Source organism: Schistocerca piceifrons, chromosome 1, assembly GCF_021461385.2.
Source record: "Schistocerca piceifrons isolate TAMUIC-IGC-003096 chromosome 1, iqSchPice1.1, whole genome shotgun sequence".
Taxonomy (NCBI): Eukaryota; Metazoa; Arthropoda; class Insecta; order Orthoptera; family Acrididae; genus Schistocerca; species Schistocerca piceifrons.
In genome coordinates, this window is record NC_060138.1 from 1,001,189,486 (window position 1) to 1,001,210,301 (window position 20,816).

Here is a 20,816-nt window from a genome sequence, read left to right on the forward strand (position 1 = left end):
ACAGCAGCACCCTATTTTCAACTGGTGGCAGAAAGTGGAACTATTATGTTTTTCAGCATAGCTCGCATGCACACTCTTGGAACTCCATCAGTTTGATTATAACCACATGGTACATGCTTGGTATTCTAATAATGAGCATTTCAGTGTGACCACACAAGGAAGATATAAGTAATACCATCTGCATTCAGTATGTAAGGAAAGATTATGCAATGACTTCCTCATTCAGCAGTCATACTGGAATATTGGTGGTTTGTGAGAAGATTGTGTTGCACTTCTGTAATGAAATGTCTACCTGTGCATATGAGACTTCAGCAGTGGTGGAATCATTGTTCTGCAATATTGCTGCTTGTGTTTATTGGGATCCTATGACTGTTATGCAATATTGGGGGATTCAGGAAGGTCAGACGCATCCAATGACAGCACTAGACATAAGACTGACACCATGCATTATTTTCATATGAATCCCAGTTCTGTGTACAGCATCATGCCAGATTCCATTTGCTGTTATCGTACAGGTCCAGCACCTGGAATTATAGTATTGGGTGCCACTTGCTAGACAAAAGAATCATCTCTGGTTCGCATAGCTGGTAATTTGAACTGTAGTAGTCAGATACCCAACACTGGTAGCTGTGCTGTATCTTTGAACTTATCTTTCAAGAAGATAAAGAAAAATTACAGGTTGTCCATGCTGTCCTGACCTACATTAATATAGAGGACATTCAACCATTGCCCTGGCGAGCATGTTCTCCAGATCTCTCACCCAGTGAAAACATCTGGTCATGGATTTCCAAGAGAATGGTACTCCACTACTCGCCAGACACTACAACTGATGAACTCTGGCAAGCTGAAATAGTGTGGAATGATGTACCTGATCTCTCATTCAAGCTCAGTTCAACTTAATGCCCAATCTGGCTAGAGATACAACCAGAGGTGGCCGTTTGTCTACTAAGTTTACAGTGTATATGTCCGTTACTTTGGTTATATCACAAGAAACACTCACCAGATGTACCATTAAAATTTTAAATGCAACACAAAAAAATAAATTCACAGATTGGTATGAACACAATAACTGACTCCTGAAAGGAGGAGGGGGGGGGGGGGGCACTACCTTCAATGAGTGAATGCTCAAATTACTTAGATTCAAAAGTAACAGTCGCAGGACGAATCCTTTAGTCTGTATCAATGAAGTTTCTTATAATGGCACTAATTCTGACACTTTCCAAGTGTGGTAAATGTAGCAAAAACAGAATACCCAGTCCTCTCCACTTGGCAGCATCCCACTGGCAAAGTTCCACTTCATTGTGGCAATGATGAGTAGAGATGTCGATTGTAGTAGTATACTGTCCAGGTGTGGTCTTACAGATGTGGCTGGAGCTGCTGGTTCCCATCGCAGTGCAAGCCTAAATAGTAAGCTTGCAGAGTGACACTTCTGTTTGATTGGCTCATACTTAGTTTCGGTGGAAGTAAGAAATAGTTCAGTCTGCTTGTGATGGTCAGAGATGCAAACATGACTTTGAGCTGCTTTGGCCTGGCCAATAATGCCACCCTCTGTTGATCGGGTAGTGAGCTGGTCAGTTTGAATTTCTGCATCCGGAGTACTGCCACTGCGATGTAGGGGTTTCTGTTGCACATATTGCCACAACAGTGTGTACCCCAAAATTGTCTACAAATGTAGTCGTGTTCTTTCTGTTGTAGTGTATATTTACAAGAAGTAAAATTTCATTATTTTCTAACTTTCCTGGTGTTGCACTTTAAACAGATAGCAATGCTGTATGTCTTGACCCACTGCATTGCCTGTCCACTAGTTTTATCCGAAACATGTGACCTTCACCTCTTTAGAGTGGAATGTAGAAAGTCCATGGCAGAATATCATATTGCAAACACAAGAAAAACCCAGATCTACCTCTACATCTGTACTCTGCAAACCACCAAGAGGTGCATGGCAGAGGATATGTGCCACTGTACCAGTTATTAGGGTTTCTTCCGCTGTAATTATTCTAATCTTGTCCTCACAATCCCCATGTGAGTGATATGTAGAGGTTGTAGTATATTCCTAAAGTCGTCATGCAAAGCTGGTCCTGGAAACTTTGTTAGTAGACTTTCTTGGGATAGTTTACACCTATCTTCAAGAGTCTACCAGTTCAGTTTCACAGTAACACACTACCAGGGGTCAAACAAACCTGTAACTGTTTGTGCTGCCCTCCTTTGTATATGTTCCATATCCCCTGTTAGTACTGTTTGGTAAGGGTCCCACAAACTTGAGCAAAATTCTTGAATGGTTCACACATGTGATTTGTAAGCAGAGCCTTTGTAGAATGATTGTACTTCCGCAGTATTCCACCAATAAACCGAAGTCTATCACCTGCTTTACCCACAACTGAGCCTATGTCATCATTCTAGTTCGTACTCATACAAAGTGTTACACCCAGGTATTTGTATGATCTCGAACTATGACTCATTGATATTATAGTCATAGGATACTATGTTTTTTCGTTTTGTGAAGTGCACAATTTTACATTTCTGAACATTTGGAGCAAGTTATTATTAGATATTCTGTATGTCAACAAGCTAGCAGCCTGCTTATTCCCCTCAGAGCAAGAATTGAAAGGGAAATGAAACACTTTCACACTTCGTGATAACCACATTGCTAACAATGGTAACTGCAGGTAAGTGGCACTAAAAGGTGTCCGATGGGTCCATCGTTCGGTTTCATCATTTATTGGATTTGTCTGGAACACTTCATGTTGGCTTCCCTGTTTTTTCATTTCTGCAAACGCCAGCAACCTAGCAGTTGTAGTGTCAAAATTGCGTGGTGAAGTTAAATGCTCCAGTTTCTGTTGGTAGCGCCGAGTGCCTATTACGTCAGCATTTCCCCTCACACATCTCCGCCCACCACAAAGACCAATCTTGTCTTTTAGATTTTTGTTCATCAGTTTCAGCAAGTGTTTTTGAAGAACGCTGTCGTGAAGAAACAGCACACTAGTTGCAATAAAAATTGTTTTTTAACACAACTGGTGCACTATTTCTTCACATCGGATATCTTGTTATTCCATTCACACAGTCAAAGAGAAAGACCTTCACACAGTGAAAGCAAATTATGTTCTACTGCAATTTCAAAAGAACAACTTCAAATATTTATAAAAAATTGCAGAAAAAATATAATACAAAATAAAAATATCGGCTCGAGATTTCGATATTGATACATTGGTGAAAAAAAGTATCGCCGATATATACAGATATTTTTTTTGGAAAAACATCAATATTTTATCAACAGCCTTATTTCAATACACTTCCCTGAGGCACACCCGAAGTTACTTCTATGTCTGATGATAACTCTCTATCCAAGACAACATGCTGAGTCCTCCCTACAAAAAGTCCTCAATCCAGTCACAAGTTTAACTTAATGCCCTATATGATCATGACAATAAGCGCAGGTGTGGTACTGAGTCAAATGCTTTTCAAAAATCAAGCAGCACTGCATCTAGCTGGTTGCCTTGATCCAAAGCTTTCAGTATGTCATGTGAGAAAAGTGCGAGTTCAGTTTTACGTGGTTCATGTTTTCAGAAACCATGCTGGTTGGTATTGAGGCAGTCATTCCATTCAAGATACTTCATTATGTTTGAACTCAGAATAAATTGGTGTCAACAGTATTGGATGGTAGTTTTGTGGATCACTTCTATTACCCTTCTTGTAAATGGGTGTGACCTGTGCATTTTTCATAGAACTGGGTTCGGTTTTTTGTTTGAGGGATCTATGACAGATTATAGTTAGAAGAGGAGCTAACTCAGCCACAAACTGAGTATAGAATCTTACATAACTTATGCTGGATGCTGTTGTTAGCTTCAAGTTTGGCAGTGATTGTGCAGAGGAGTTCAGTAGATGCCACACCAAAGTATTTTGTATACATTATGGTATAAGCCTCTGATGCGAATTTGTTGTTAAGATGGAAATAACACTTTTGTTTTGGCTATAATTGGACAGAGCCTGTACTTCTGGAAGTACACGTACTTCCATGATGGTTTCATCATCAGTGAGCGGCTTCCAAAGATAAAGGCAAGTTTTGACAGACAAGTTATTAGTATACCCAAACTCCCAGAAATGCACTCTGGATATTATGACACTCTAATAACTGAAAAAATAACAAGGCTTAAACTGATCCTTCTGAGAGTTCAGTGTTTAAGTACCTTGTTGGCATTTTCACACAGTTCATAGAAGTTTGTTTTGCAGCGTTCTATCAATGACATTACAAATACTTCCTATTAAAAAAATCTAAAAGGGTGTTACTTGGCACTACTTGAAATATCTTAAAAGCACATTATGTTAGAAACAGCACTCGAGTCAATGAAAGCATTACAGACTTTTTAATTGCTTTTGGAAAGAGAACAAATGAGAGGGGGATGGGTACTGACTTCCTGTTTGGTACTGACTTCCTGTTTGAAACTGTCATCTTTATTGGTGTGTCTATTATAGAAACCAAGAATATTTGTAGTGTGTGATGTGGCATAATATTTGTGTCAGTCCAAGACCAAGTCAGGGGTGTTCCGACACTGGGATGCTATTGCAGTGTTTATGATATATCTTGTTCCCCCATTTCTTGCATAAATGGAAGGGGGAGGAGATTTGATTCTGTATACTGTCATTCGTCATGGATGTTCCATGGACAAACAGCCAGGAAGGACTGAGTGTCATCACCAGAGGTTGTCATGGATGTCTTCCTGGATTTTTGCTTGCTGGCGTGATCCGTGCAACACTTGTTATGCAGGGTACCAGTTGCTCTGTTCAGTGCTGATGTTTTTCCAGCATTACATTCACCAGTTATATCATCTGTCCATTGTTTTTTACACCTGCAGCTACAGGGAATACTATATATACCACATCTTCAAAGCTTGAAGCTATCCTTCACTGTGTACAACAGCACCTGTGTTTTGGCAAGGATGTGGAAAACATACTTGATGCTAGATTTCTATCAACTGTAAATAATTCTCTTTTATGTCTGGCCTGCACATTGCAAGAAGACCATGGAATGTGGTTCTCCAAGATATCTCTGTATGTGCTGATGGTATACAATAGAAAACCAGACTTATCTGGCAGTCACTATATCCTTTTTTTCCACTTCCATTAATACCTGTTATAGACGTTACGAATTCTTTTCTGAAGGTAGTTGTCTGGAGTGTAGCCATGTATGGAAGTGGAAATGAAATGTAAATGATAAATGGTTTAGACAAAAAAAGAATAGAGGCTTTTGAAATGTGGTGCTACAGAAGAATCCTGAAGATTAGATGGGTAGACTGCATTGCGTAACTAATGAGGAGGTACTGAATAGATCAGCAATACAAAAATGTTGTGCAACAGTTTGACTAGAAGACGGTATCAGTTGGCAGAACTGATTCTGAGACATCAAGGTATCAGCAGTGTAGTACTGGAGGGAAGTGTGGGTGATAAAAATCGTAAATGGAGACCAAGAGATGTATACAGTAAACAAGTTCAAAGGGATTTACATTGCAGTAGTTATTAGGAGGTGAAGAGGTTTGCACGTGATGGAGCAGCCTGAAGAGCTGCATCAAATTAGTCTTCAGAGTTAAGACCAGCACAATAACATAAGATGACATCTTTCATTATTTTGTAATCTCCAATTTAATACTGATTTTTATTTATATTACCGTGATTATTTTTACTGTCTCGCTCTGTGTCCTAGTAGTGCTCTCTCCGCATGCTCTCCACAATGACACCTTACTCAATGTTCTAGCTAAATGTGTTTCCACACTACACTAATTTAGAGCTTTATGCAAAGCTTATTTGCAGCTATCACATTGTGCACCTGCATTGGTATGAAGATATCACAGGAAAAATAAGTACTGTGAGACGAACATTTACAGACAGGACATGATATTGTGGGCTCCACCTTTGTTCAGTTCAAAAATTATGGTCTTGTAGTTATTGGTGATTAAAATTTCATGGTATTTTGTTCCACAAAGGCATTCAGCCAACATGTGAATAATTTCACATGTGTGTAAAAAGAATGAAGGGGGGGGGGGGGGGGGGAGCAGAAGAAAGAAAGACTGAAAGGCTTCCACAGGCTGTTAAAGCCACAACATAAGCATGTAATTGATATATCTAAATATTTAGTTAAACAGATATTTTTACTGTCATGAGGAGACTACTCTGAACTTTTACTTTTTCATGGAGTGATTAGGATTTACAAGCACAGTTGTCAGTGGGCTTCCCATGCCCACACCAACAGTTTGTTCATAATGCTCTCACTTGATAATAAAGGAGAGAGATGTAAGTGCACAAGTTCAGTCTCTCAGGCTTATCAAACTTAAAAAAAATACACTGGAGTAAGTCTGCCACTCGAATGTTAGTGAAAGGTAAATATCCATGTGCTGAAGTTGTAGCTTTGTCCACATGTTTGTAAGTTAAACTAATGACTGTCTGACTGTGTACCTTAGCTAAATGCTTATTGGAGAGACACTGCAAGCTTGACATCTGTCAACATGCAGCTGTTCTATTTGACGTGAGCCTGAGTCCAGGTAAGGACTTCCAGCCTTATTCCAGGTGTGTAGTGTGAAGGTAACTGCAAGCTCTATTTGCACAGTGAGCACTACTGTGGCATTTGTAATGGCACATGGAACATAGCCAAGTGACAGCCTCTTGTGACAATGGTCACACACTCTTGGGCATGGACAATGCATGGAACATCCACAAAGTAACCCAGCTGCTGGAAATCAGGTTTCATCCCTCTCTGTACACCAGGACTTGGAGAAGAAGGTATATCAGAAACCGATAACATGTCAGTACATGAGAATATCTGATTGCATCTTGGTCTGAAGCCAAAAAATTGTGTTGCTTCAACACAACAGCTTGCAAGATACCTCAATAGCTCTTTCTTCAGCTTCCTGTCTGCTGAAGAAAAATGAAAGTTTAATAACTCAACATGACTCACTTGTTTTTCATATGCCTGTCAGTGATCAGTTTCTTAAACAGATGTTTTCATCCCATACAGGGCATTTGCTCTTAAAAAGAATATTATATAACATTTTTAAATGAGAAATTTCCAAGAATGACTTGAAATATCCCCCTGACTGTGAATTTCTTACACTGGAGTAGAAGAACCAGATGAAGTCACTTTTAATTCCGTGGATGGTTAGAAAGCAATTATCCCTAAGACTTTTTTAATTAAAATAATGAAGGAAAAATTCACTGACTTTAATTGTCACAAATATAAAAACATGAAAGTTATGAAAATTGCCATGCTCATAGGTTATGAGGTTAAATTACCAATTTTGTTGTCCAATGACATTATTATGAATATCAGCTAGCTACACCGCTCTTTAAATGGTTTTTATTTTACAAATAAATCACTCACGATGAGCCCATTTCAGCATATTGCCATCATCAGGTGCTCTGTAAATACATAAGTAAGTAATGGTCTTAAAATAATGGTCTGTAACTTATGATTAGAAAAGTTGCAATACATTTGGTTGGTGTTTTTACCTTACATGTAGTATTGTTGCTGCCATGTCCTGTCTTAGTTACCATTTATAAGTAAACACTTCATACTTCTGATCAACTGTCATCTAAGCTGTCAAGAGAAAAATAGCATACATAAAAACTGACTAAATGCAGAGATATGTCTCCAATGTACATCTATCAAGAAACTAATTATTCTTAAAAACAGGAGAGACAGACACAGGATATGGCAGCAACAATATTACATGTAAGATAAAAACACCAAATGAATGTATTATAACGTTTATGATCACAGCTACAGGCCTTTATTTTAAAACCACCTCTTACCTAATGTGTTTATGGAGCACCTGAAGATGGCAATATGACAAAACAGGCTCATCAGGAGTATTTTTAAATTAAAAACCATTTAAAGAACAGTGTAGCTGGCTGATATTAATAATAATCATGTTATTAGAGGACATATTTTGCACTGCATGTCCCAAAGAACAAAAGTTAATTTTGTTATCATTGTTAATGAAAATTTGCCACTCTTCAATCTGAAAAGGAAATATTGTTGCACTGTATCGAGTCTATGTGCCAGTATTTAACATGAAGCTAAAGAAGATTTGAGTTTAGAAGAAAGTAGCGTGTTATTGCCACGTGGTGGTGGTTCTCCCATGTCAACAAAACAATAAGCTAAAAGTGTGGTATATTTGTGATATCAGTTGCCCAATCAATGCAGTGTTACCTGACCACCAACCACCTGCCAGTTGACATCCAACTGTCATTTCCTTGGAATGGTCATTGTATGCATAACTGGACATAAGAGAGTCCATGCAATGGAATGTGTTTCAACAACAAAACAGTCAGGAAACAACTTCAGAAAAAGTGACAGAGAAACTTCAAACAGTGTTATATTGGAGTGAAGACATGTAGGGAAATATATTCTTGTATAAAATGACAAATCATTATAATCACAGCAAATAGCTGTTTCATGTATGACAACTAGGATTTTGTAATTGATACCATAATAAATGCTGTGTAAGAATTTGATGTGTACTTCTAATATCACATAATTTTATTATGACATATTTCTACCACCTAAAATAATCATGTGACTGTAACAAGGAGTGAAATAAAAAGACGAACTGTGGCTGACAAGAAAGAGTACTACAAAATACACAACAGCTGTGGACCGGAATATAAACCATCCATCTGCAAAGTTCCCCAATAGATTTTCTTCCTTGGACACAAGCAACAGTGTGGTAACTATGGCGACAGCTTGAACTGTAGACAACAGATGTGCACGCCATCAGATATTGTGAGCAGGCAGCGTTCAGTAGTGAACATGCAGCCAGCCATATTGTGTTGCAATGAAGCAACAACTCTAAACCAAGTAGTCAAGACATTCTCCAGAATTCCCAGACCAAAATTTTTCACTCTGCAGTGGAGTGTGCACCAATATGAAACTTCCTGCCAGCTGAAAACAGTATGCTGGATAGAGAGTCAATCTTGGGACCTTTGCCCATGGAAGGGAACGGTCGCAAGCTCAAGTCTCCGTCTGGCACACATTTTAATCTGCAAAGAAGTTTCACTCTCCAAATGTTCTGAAGAAGAGAAAAGTGTGTATAAAGTTTGTCCTGTATACTTAACTACCGAAAAAAAAAAAAAAAAAAAAAAAAAAAAAAAAAAAACAATGCATGGACGCCTATCGTCACTTGACTGAAATACAAAATGTGGACAATTCTTTTCTGGAAAAAATCATTGTGGATGATAAGACTTGGTGTTACCAATTCAAACCGACCAGAAAATGACAAAGAGCAGAAAGTGACATGAAGGCTCAATGCTTTGACAACATAGCTGACAGTTGTGTCAATATAGCACGCGAGTTGAATAACATCCCACAGATGGACATTTCTGACAGTTTCACACAATTATAAGAATGTTGTAGGTGTTTTACTCATGGGGGAGACATTGTAGAACACCTGAAGCATTAAAACCGTTATGTTACCTCTTCTCTGTTTTTTATTAATCCAGTCCCAACCCTAGTAATCAATCAAGTAATGATAACAATTATAAAATCATAGCAAAACAAAAGTAATAATTTGACATTTTTAATACAAATGAAGCTCCAATGTCTTGAAAATACAGTTTTATCACCATTCATGAGCTACTCATGAAATGTAATTATATTAACAAAAAAAGGGGGGAGGAGCTGCTCATTTATAGGAAACAGATGGTCATGACTGAGAAACAGAAATGCACAAAAATAACAGCACACAATTGGAAAAAAATGAAAATGAATCTATAAAATCAGCACAATAAAAGTGAGGCAATGAGAGAAAAGACTGCAATAATTACAAGTTTTCCAAAGGTACTTTCATAATTTTACCAAACTGCACAGGAAACGAAACTTATATGGCTAATGAACTAGAAAATTCTCATCGCATAAATGGAGGGAGCTTTATCTTGTTGAAAAACAATCATATGAAAACTGGTTTGATGCAGCACTCTTCACTAGTGCACAATATTCCGATGAGCAGCCCAGCTGTCCTCTTCAGGCACTGTGAGTTTTGTTGTTACTCACTGCCGGGTCTCAGCCAAACTGTGAACTATTGTTGGTCTCACAAAGCTGTACATAGCAGAGTTCAACTCCCGATGTCCGCTACGCACTTTGACTCTTTTGTTTTCAGAGCTGGCACTGATATTCTGTGAAATGCAAATTCTCTCAGCGTGTTCCAACTCTGGTAGATGCAATGGCTGGTGAGATTTTAATAAATTAAGCACCAGACTCCAAGCTTTATTTAAACTGAAACTGCCATCCCTGTTTATTAGGTTTTCCGACATCTCCATTTCAGTAAAATCCTTAATTATACTGTCCCAGAAACTTGGTGTTTGCACAACGATACTGGTCTCATCGTATTTCATATCATGATTATATTCAAGGCAGAGCTCAATAACAGGTGATTTGCTTGATTGTTTTATTAGTCGGGTGTATCACTGATGTTCCTTGCATCTGTCCTCGACTATTCTAATATCTAATAGTCTGCCCCTTGTAAGACATGTCACATACACATGGAATGCGATACACATCTGGCCTAGATCATCTTTAGCATTACAAAGATGCCTTTTTATCTTAGCTGAAGGGAGCAAAATATGGTTGATGCCATGCTTCCATATGCGTCTACCGATTTTTTCAGATATTGGGTAAGCGTAACGTAGGTAAGTGATTTTTGGCTTCTTTTCTTTGGTCTCAGTCACAACCTCTTTCTCCGGCATTCTTGATTTTGTCTATAACACCTGCTCAATTTGACAATCATTCCTAAGGAGGAGTATTTGTGGGCATTGTAATTCTTTGGTTAGGTTCTCCTTGTCTGAATGTGTACAAGCTCTATGGAACAGAGTCTTCGGCACCGCATTTCTTTGTAATGGATATTGCGCATATGTTTTCTGCCCACACTTGTGACCCAGGGATCCATCTGATATTTACTTAATTAATACTTTGAGGAAAGGTAGTTGACCCTCTTTTTCAAGTTCCTTTATGGATTTTATATTTCAATGGATGGAGTTTAAATTTTCCAGGAACCATTTATGTTTCTTCTGCTCCATGTGGCCAAATCACAAATGTGCCATTTACATACTGACAGAAACATATTGGTTTCAACTAGTGGATTCTAGTACATTTGCCTCCGTGTGTTCCATATATAGGTTCACCACAGGTTCCCTTGTCACAGTATATACAGAAAACCTATGCACACTGGCTTCTTATCTCCAGACCTTGTAAACTGTCAGACAGGGAGAACCTTGTAGAAGAGTTACAACACCTACAAATAGTGTTCTGAAGGAACGAGTGCTCAAATTGTCAAACTGAACAGGAATTGCAGGCAAAATCAAGAAGGCCTGAGAAGGAGGTTGGAACCAAAGAAGAGAAGCCTAAAATCACTTATCCACCTTAAGCTGGCCGAGTATTTGGAAAGACTGGTAGAGTCCTTTGAATACATGGCATCCAGTGTATTTTTTCCTTTCAACAAAAATAAAAAAGGCATCTTTGTAATGTTAAAGATGATCTAAGTCTCTGAAAGGTAGGTGTGTATCACATTCCATGTGCACGTGGCATGTCTTATATGGGGCAGACTATCAGAACGGTCGAGGAGAGATGCGAGGAACATCAGTGGTGTGCCTGACTTAACAACCAAACAACTCAGCTGTTACTGAACACTGCCTCGAATATAATCCTGAATTAAAATACGATGAGACTAGTACCATGATGCAAATGTGAAATTTCTGGAACAGCATCATTAAGGATTGAATTGAAATAAATATGTCAGAAAACCTAATAAATAGGGATGGAGTTTTCAATTTAAACAAAGCACTCAATTTATCAAGATCTCGCCAAACCTCACATCTATCACAGGTGGAAAATGCTGCAAGAATTTGCATTTCACTGAATAGCAATGTGGGCTCTGAAAAACAATAAGGTATCAAATGGTGTAATGAGTGTCAGTAAGTGGCACAAAACCAACAATAATTCACAGTCTGGTTGGAGCGTAAACAGCCAGTACACATAACAGCAAAACTCGGAGGACCTGAAGAATATGGCTTGGCCAGATTTCAAAATATTGTGCATACAGTGGAAACAACTCAGCATAACACCCAGAAGCATGCCATTAATCAGTCACAGTGAGAAAGCCTGATAGATCACTGCTTACTGTAGTCAAATCTTAGTCTCCTTCTACAATTTTTACTCCACACTTAACCTTCATAACCAAACTTACTACTCGATGCCTCAGGATGCTTTCTATCAACAAATTGCCCCCTTTTTTTGTCAAATTGCATCATAACATCCTTTTCTCACAAATCTCATTTACTACCTCTTCATTAGTTACTCAATGTATCCATCTAATGTTCAGCACTCTTCTGTAACACATTTCAAAAGTTTATATTTTCCTCTTGTCTGAACTGTTTCTGGCTCACACATCATTTCCATATAAGACTACACTCCAGGCAAAATCCCTCAGAAAAACCTTTGTAACAATTAAATTTGTATTAGGTCTTGAAACATTTTTCTTTTTCAGAAATTTTCATGCTATTATTAGTCTGCATTTTATGTCCTGTCTAGTTCAGACATCGATTACCTTGTTGCCAAAAAAGCAAAATTGATCTGCTACATTTAGTGTCTTGTTTCCTAATGTGATTCACTCTGTAGCATCGGCAGCACCCGATTTAATTTTTCTATATTGCAGCACTTTTAGTAAGGTTCATTTTATAACCTCTTTTGAAGACACTAGACATTCCATGCAACCGCTCTTGCAAGTCCTTTGCTGTCTCTGTGAGAATTACGTCATTGGCAAATCTCAAAGTTCGTATTTCTTCACACTCAACATTAATTACCTTTCCAAATCTCCCTACTTGCTCAATGTACAGACTGAATAACATTAGGGATAATCTACAACCATGTCTCACTCCCTTCTTAACAACTGCCTCCTTTTCATATCCTGGTTTCTGTACATGTTGTAACTTCAACTTTTCTCCCTGTACTTTATCCTTGCTACCTTTAGAATTAATTTTCTACATCTAAAAATGCTATAAATGTAAGTTTGCCTTTCTGCTAAGATAAAATAGATAACTAAAGACAGTAAACTCTTGATTACTCACAGTAATTGTGGACCTGAAAATTGTAGTTAATTGAATTCTGTTGATAGTCCACAGTTCATGTGCACAGTAATGTATTAGAGTTGTTCAAAAACAAAAATTAATTACAATATCATAATTGAAATCATTAATTACAGTTTATAACAAATTCTGCTTTAATCATCATAATATATGTGAAAATTCGGTAGTTACAAGGAATACAGAACAACCCAATTACACATTACCTTACACTACTTTGGAACAAAACACTGTCCAGCTCTTTTAGCATTCGAGCAGCACATTGTTTACTTCATTTGTGCTGTAACGTGTGATTATCGCGCACCCGCAACCACTCCCAGGTTAATGTAAAATTTTCAGCAGCAAAGAAAAAAAGTCGGAGAACTAGGCCATGGATAATCCACCTGTGGATAATTGGGAGTTTACTATATTCTGAAAAAAATTTTGGCTGCCAGGTCATTAACTTACAATATCAACAACAGGGCTGCCAACATAGTAACCTGGAGCATACCTGTTGGTGACTCACTATCCTCCCTATCAAGAAATATTGAATCCAGTCACAAATTTCTTTTACTATGTTAGTGCTTTCATTAGTAAGTGTTGGTGTGGTACGACGACAAATATTTTTTGGAAGTCAAGAAATACTACAAAAGAAATACTGCAGTCATCTGATTTCCATGACCCACGGCTTCCAGGATGTCACATGACAGAGGTGTGAGTTGGGTTCCAAATGATCAACATTTCTGAAACCCATGTTTCTTGCCATGCAGGAAGAAGTCATTCTGTTTGAGGTAACTCATTATGTTTGCGCTCAGGATATGTTCTACAATTCTACGACAGATACATGACAATGATATTGGATGACAGTTTTATGGATCACTTCTGCTAACCTGCACTTTTCTCCCATCTATTGGGCACATACTTTTGTTTGATGGACCTCAGTATATTACGGTTAAAACAGAGGCCAACTCCAGCACAAATTTGGTACAGAGTTTGACAAGCATTCCACCGGACTGTGGAGCTTTGTTTAACTTCAGTAATTCCAGCTGTTCAATAACACCACACACACTAATAGTCCACCTCCTTAGCTGAGTGGTCAGCGTATCTGACTGCCATGCAATGGGCCCGGGTTCGATGCCCACCTGGGTCGGAGATTTTCTCCACTCAGGGACTAGGTATTGTCTTGTCCTCACCATCATAGACAGGCAAGTTGCCCAATGTGGCATCAACTGCAAAGACTTTCAACTCGGCAGCCGATCTTCCCCAGGTGAGGACTCCTGGCCAATCAGTACCATACGATCATTTCACAGACACTAATGTCTACATAACTCATCTTTGCTGTTGTGCAAGAATTACACTAGAACACTGCTCTTTGATCCTCCTTTGTAAACTAACATTTGAAAACTGAGCACAGCATTTCAGATTTTGCTTTTCTACCCTAAATTTCAGTTACAGTGTCATCCATGAGTGCCAGGGCACCAATCTGGGTGCCATGTACAGCCTTTGCATATGACCCAGCATTTCTTTGGGTTTTTAGGAGGTCTTTTGATAAGATTCTGCTGCAGCATTCATTGAAGTCTTCATGCAGCCAAACATGTCACATTTAGCATTTCTCTACTGATATGCTTTGTTTTACATGTATTGTGCAGTAGTCATCTTTTCCGTGGTGTATGGACTATACACCATGCAGGGTCCCTCCCATCATGAACTCTTCTAGAACCAAGGGGATCTTACAGACTGATCTACCCTCTCTGGTTTTCTTCATGCTGATGACTTGAAGGTCAGTACCAAAGCATCAATTTCCTAAAGTAGTATGATGCACTTCTCAAAAAAACTTGAAAAATTTGCCTTTGAAGATTTCCATATGGCGATATGTACAAAACATTTCAAGCATTCTAACAAAGCTGCCAACAGCTCAGTGTGTAGTATAAGTCTTTTAATGACAAAGTTGCTGATTTCACTCTCACTAGTAGCACTTTTTTTTAAAATTCTATATTTACTATTGGATGAAAATGTTCATCGACAAATACTGAAGGGAGCCTCTGAGAATGTCTTACAATCTTTATATGATCCTTCCTCTTACCATGTTACTGTAAATACCGAGTCAGCAATATCTTAGTTAACTACAATAGGTGACTGTGGACAGACTATTACAGTAAAACTGGTACATTCATGTAGCATCAACCTCATTTGCTGCCCGATTTTCTTTTTTTCCCCTCCCTTTGCCTTTTCCTTATTTTTCTTTCTTCTTTGTATTTCTCATTTTATACTTATTTATTGACACTTTCCCAGCCTTTCACTTAGCACTGATTTACAATAAATTGATAACAGTGTCCCCATTTTTAATTGAGGAAAACTGAATAAAGCAGTTAAAAGGACACACGTCTCCATTCATTCTTCCAGCCCTTTGATTGTCAGACGCATTTGACAGGTTATTGTGGTGACACTGGATGAAGAACAAAAGATGGAGAAGTTGTCAACAAACAAGCAAAACTGAACAGACTTCTTACTCTCTTTACTATGTTATTAACTGCTATGGCACACACAGTTTCACTTAAAACAATACCTTGAGGGACACAATTCTCTCATTCAACACCATCAGTGGGGATATTGCTGATTCGTGATTTAAAATAACATGGAAGAAAAAGGACCATATAAAGATGGGAAGACACCCTTGAAAGCAGCATTCATGAAGCTGTCTGAGGATACTGTGCCTCCAAGCAGTATCAAAGGCCTCCTCAATATCATAGTAAACACTTGTTATGTAGCATCTGTGTAGAAATACTTTTGTATAGCTGCCTCCCGTGGGGTTAGGTTATTAAACAGGGGAGTGGTATCTCCTGAACCATCACTGGAAGTGACTAGATTCAAAGCTGTGGACAGTGTGGGAGTTGACAAGCTTCACAAGCCATGCAAAGAATCACCTTTCAAAGATTGGTGTGGCTCATATTAATGTCTTACACCATGCTCAGAGCACATCATTACCTTGGCTTCTTAAGAGACTTCAAATTACTTTGCATTTGACAAATTTCAAAGAGGAATGTCTAGATGTAACTTCATTTAATAACATTTTAGTAAGCAACATGATTCAGAACCCCACTGATGATGAAATACACTCTAAGACAAAAAAAAAGACAAACCATGAAGGAATTATCTGAACAGTATAGAAATCGATAGATGTGATGTACATGAACAGGAAAACAAATGATAACAATTTCAGAAAAAATGGATGATTTCTTCAAGAGGAAGAGCTTCAAAAATTGAGCAAGTCAATAATGCATTGGTCCGTCTCTGACCATTATCCAAGCACTTATTCGGCTTGGCTTGGATTGATAAAGTTTTTGGACATCCTCATGATGGATAGTGGGCTAAATTCTGTCAAATTGGTGTGTTAGATCATCAAAATACCAAGCTGGTTGGAGGACCCTGCCCCTAATGCTTCGAAAGTTATCCGTTGGGCAGATATCTGGTGACCTTTCTGGCCAAGGTAGGCTTTGGCAAGCACGAGGACAAGAAGTAGAAATTGTCACCATGTGTGGGTGGGCATTATCTTGCTGAAATGTAAGCCCAGGATGGCTTACCATGAGGGTAACAAAATGGAGGTGTAGAATTTCGCTGATGTATCACTGCAATGTAAGAGGGCCATGGGTGACAACGAAAGGGCTCCTGCTATGAAACAAAATGGCACCCTAAACCATCACTCCTGGTTGTCGGTCTGTATGGTGAGCAACAGTCAGGTTAATATCTCACCACTGTCTGAGGCATCTCCAAAAAGTCTTCATTAGTCATCGGAGCTCAATTCGAAGCGGGACACATCACTGAAGACAATTCTACTCCAGTCAATGAAATTCCAGGCCAAAGACATTTCTGAAGATGCCCTGGACAGTGGTGGGAGACCAACCTGACTGTCGCCCACTATATGGCTGACAACCTGGAGTGGTGGTTTGGGATGCCTTTTCTTTTCATAACAGGACTCCTTCGGTTGTCATCTGTTCAAATGGCTCTGAACACTATGGGATTCAACTGCTATGGTCATAAGTCCCCTAGAACTTAGAACTACTTAAACCTAACTAACCTAAAGACATCACACACATCCATGCCCGAGGCAGGATTCGAACCTGCGACCGTAGCGGTCGTGCGGTTCCAGACTGTAGCGCCTTTAACCGCTCGGCCACTCCGGCCGGCGGTTGTCATCTGTGCCACCTTTACAGCACAGTGGTATGTCAATGATATTCTAGACCCCATTCTGTTGCCCTTAATGGCAAGCCATCCTCAGCTTACATTTCAACAAGATAATGCCCACCAGCACACATGCAAGTTTTCACTACTTGTCTTCATGCTTGCCAAACTCTACCATGGCCAGCAAGGTTTATGGATCTCTCCTCAATTGAGAACTTTTGGAGCATTATGGACAGGGCCCACCAACCAGCCTGGGATTTTGATGATCTAACAAACCAACTGGACAGAATTTGGCACAAAATCCCTTAGAAGGATGTCAACAACTCTACCAATCAGTGCCAAGCCAAATAACTGCTTGCATAAGGGCCAAATGGATGATATTGTCACTTGGAAAAGACTAGAAGAAGCAGTGATTCTCACTGTGTCACTGCTGCAGATTCCTTCAGGTATTTTCCCTGAAAAACAACTTCTCTATTGCATCATAGTGACTAAAACACTTTTTTGGGGAGGAGAGGGAATGGAGAAATTGCCTACATAGAAGGAAACACACACCGTACAACCATACGTATAGTCCGAAAAGTGCTTAAAGTCCTTTGCAGAACCTTTCTATGCAGTAATCAATGTATACAAGTTCTCCCTGCATTGTGTCTCTCAAAGCCCGTACTCACCACAAGGGTCTAAAATATGTTGCAATTACTCTTAAGTCCGCAAATTTCAATTTAACAGTTTGCCAAAAATGCACCCTTTCACAAAGAAGTAGTTACGGAACACAGGAAGTTCCACGCATTATGTGGTAATATATGCTGACTTCATATGGGAAATAGTCCGGCTACTAAGAAAAAAAGCTACAGTATGAATGAGTTAGAATCTTCCAAGAGTGTATGTCCACCATCTAACATGCTAGAGAAATTTCTAAGTCCACCATGCAACACTTAGTTTCTAAGTCAAAGCACAGAGTAGTACAGTACCAGTGTCCTTGTACTACTATGATTCGTTCCCTGGCTGCTGAGGGTTGCAGCTTTCATCTGGTGAAGTGGACAGGCTATTCATCCTCATTTCACTAGTGGCTATGTTCAAACCACGATAACGCAGTCCATCAAACCAGCTAAATCATTCATGGCATTCCCATTTTGGTCTCTGCATTAAGTTTGACGACAGTTTTTATCCCTCATTTCCTGAGAGAAACCCAGTAAAAAATGTTGCTTTAATCTGCAAATTAAAGGCACAGTAATTTTTTAAAGACAGGATATGGTCACCTGAGGGCTCTGAAGGAACTCATAAAAACTTTACTTTGGTTGGAGTATTACTAGTACACCATGATATGGTCACCTGTGGGCTCTGAAGGAACTCATAAAAACTTTACTTTGGTTGGAGTATTACTAGTACACCACCCAAAACCCAAACATTCGTATTTATTGTAAAATATCTAAACTGAGGGCTTAAAATGAACATTAGTTGATCTAAACATGTTTTTACATTTTTTAAATGAGAATCACCAATTTCAGAATAACTTCCTCAAATTGAAAGATACTTCTAAATGGGCATAGGGGGAGCTCACTGTATAATAAACACATATTACTGTTGAATTACATTTCCCAAATACCATTCCCTGCTGGCCATTAATACATTAAAAAAAACACCAAGATCTCAAAAAGTACATGCTTTGGGGGAACATTAGTATTGCTGGACACAGAAAATCACACACAGTTTTATCTCTGGCGGATGACGGGAGCCGTTCAGTTCACTCTGTGACTCAAGTAATTGATGTCATGTATCCTTGTATGTATTGAGTTTCTTAAAATAAAGTGTGTTGTGTACTCCATACCACTGTGTAATCTATCACTCGTTCTCACTACATCTGGAGTCCTGTACTGGTGACCCCCGGAATACCATCATGACGTATTTTCTTACTTTACTGCAGAGCTGGTTACTGGGCAATGACAATTCATCCATTATCACTCTCCGCCACCAAGTACACTCCTGGAAATTGAAATAAGAACACCGTGAATTCATTGTCCCAGGAAGGGGAAACTTTATTGACACATTCCTGGGATCAGATACATCACATGATCACACTGACAGAACCACAGGCACATAGACACAGGCAACAGAGCATGCACAATGTCGGCACTAGTACAGTGTATATACACCTTTCGCAGCAATGCAGGCTGCTATTCTCCCATGGAAACGATCGTAGAGAGGCTGGATGTAGTCCTGTGGAATGGCTTGCCATGCCATTTCCACCTGGCGCCTCAGTTGGACCAGCGTTCGTGCTGGACGTGCAGACCGCGTGAGACGACACTTCATCCAGTCCCAAACATGCTCAATGGGGGACAGATCCGGAGATCTTGCTGGCCAGGGTAGTTGACTTACACCTTCTAGAGCACGTTGGGTGGCACGGGATACATGCGGACGTGCATTGTCCTGTTGGAACAGCAAGTTCCCTTGCCGGTCTAGGAATGGTAGAACGATGGGTTCGATGACGGTTTGGATGTACCGTGCACTATTCAGTGTCCCCTCGACGATCACCAGTGGTGTACGGCCAGTGTAGGAGATCGCTCCCCACACCATGATGCCGGGTGTTGGCCCTGTGTGCCTCGGTCGTATGCAGTCCTGATTGTGGCGCTCACCTGCACGGCGCCAAACACGCATACGACCATCATTGGCACCGAGGCAGAAGCGACTCTCATCGCTGAAGACGACACGTCTCCATTCGTCCCTCCATTCACGCCTGTCGCGACACCACTTGAGGCGGGCTGCACGATGTTGCGGCGTGAGCGGAAGACGGCCTAACGGTGTGCGGGACTGTAGCCCAGCTTCATGGAGACGGTTGCGAATGGTCCTCGCCGATACCCCAGGAGCAACAGTGTCCCTAATTTGCTGGGAAGTGGCGGTGCGGTCCCCTACGACACTGCGTAGGATCCTACGGTCTTGGCGTGCATCCGTGCGTCGCTGGGGTCCGGTCCCAGGTCGACGGGCACGTGCACCTTCCGCCGACCACTGGCGACAACATCGATGTACTGTGGAGACCTCACGCCCCACGTGTTGAGCAATTCGGCGGTACGTCCACCCGGCCTCCCACATGCCCACGATACGCCCTCGCTCAAAGTCCGTCAACTGCACATACGGTTCACGTCCACGCTGTCGCGGCATGCTACCAGTGTTAAAGACTGCGATGGAGCTCCGTATGCCACGGCAAACTGGCTGACACTGACGGCGGTGGTGCACAAATGCTGCGCAGTTAGCGCCATTCGACGGCCAACACCGCGGTTCCTGGTGTGTCCGTGGTGCCGTGCGTGTGATCATTGCTTGTACAGCCCTCTCACAGTGTCCGGAGCAAGTATGGTGGGTCTGACACATCGGTGTCAATGTGTTCTTTTTTCCATTTCCAGGAGTGTATTTCATACAAACTGGCAGTGATTTTCCTGCGGCCTTGTTTTATGTGCCATGATACAACATAGAACATTTGTGTGCAATGCATCAAACTGTGTTCAAACCCAAACATCAACATAACTGTGTAGTGTACTAACTGCCCAGTG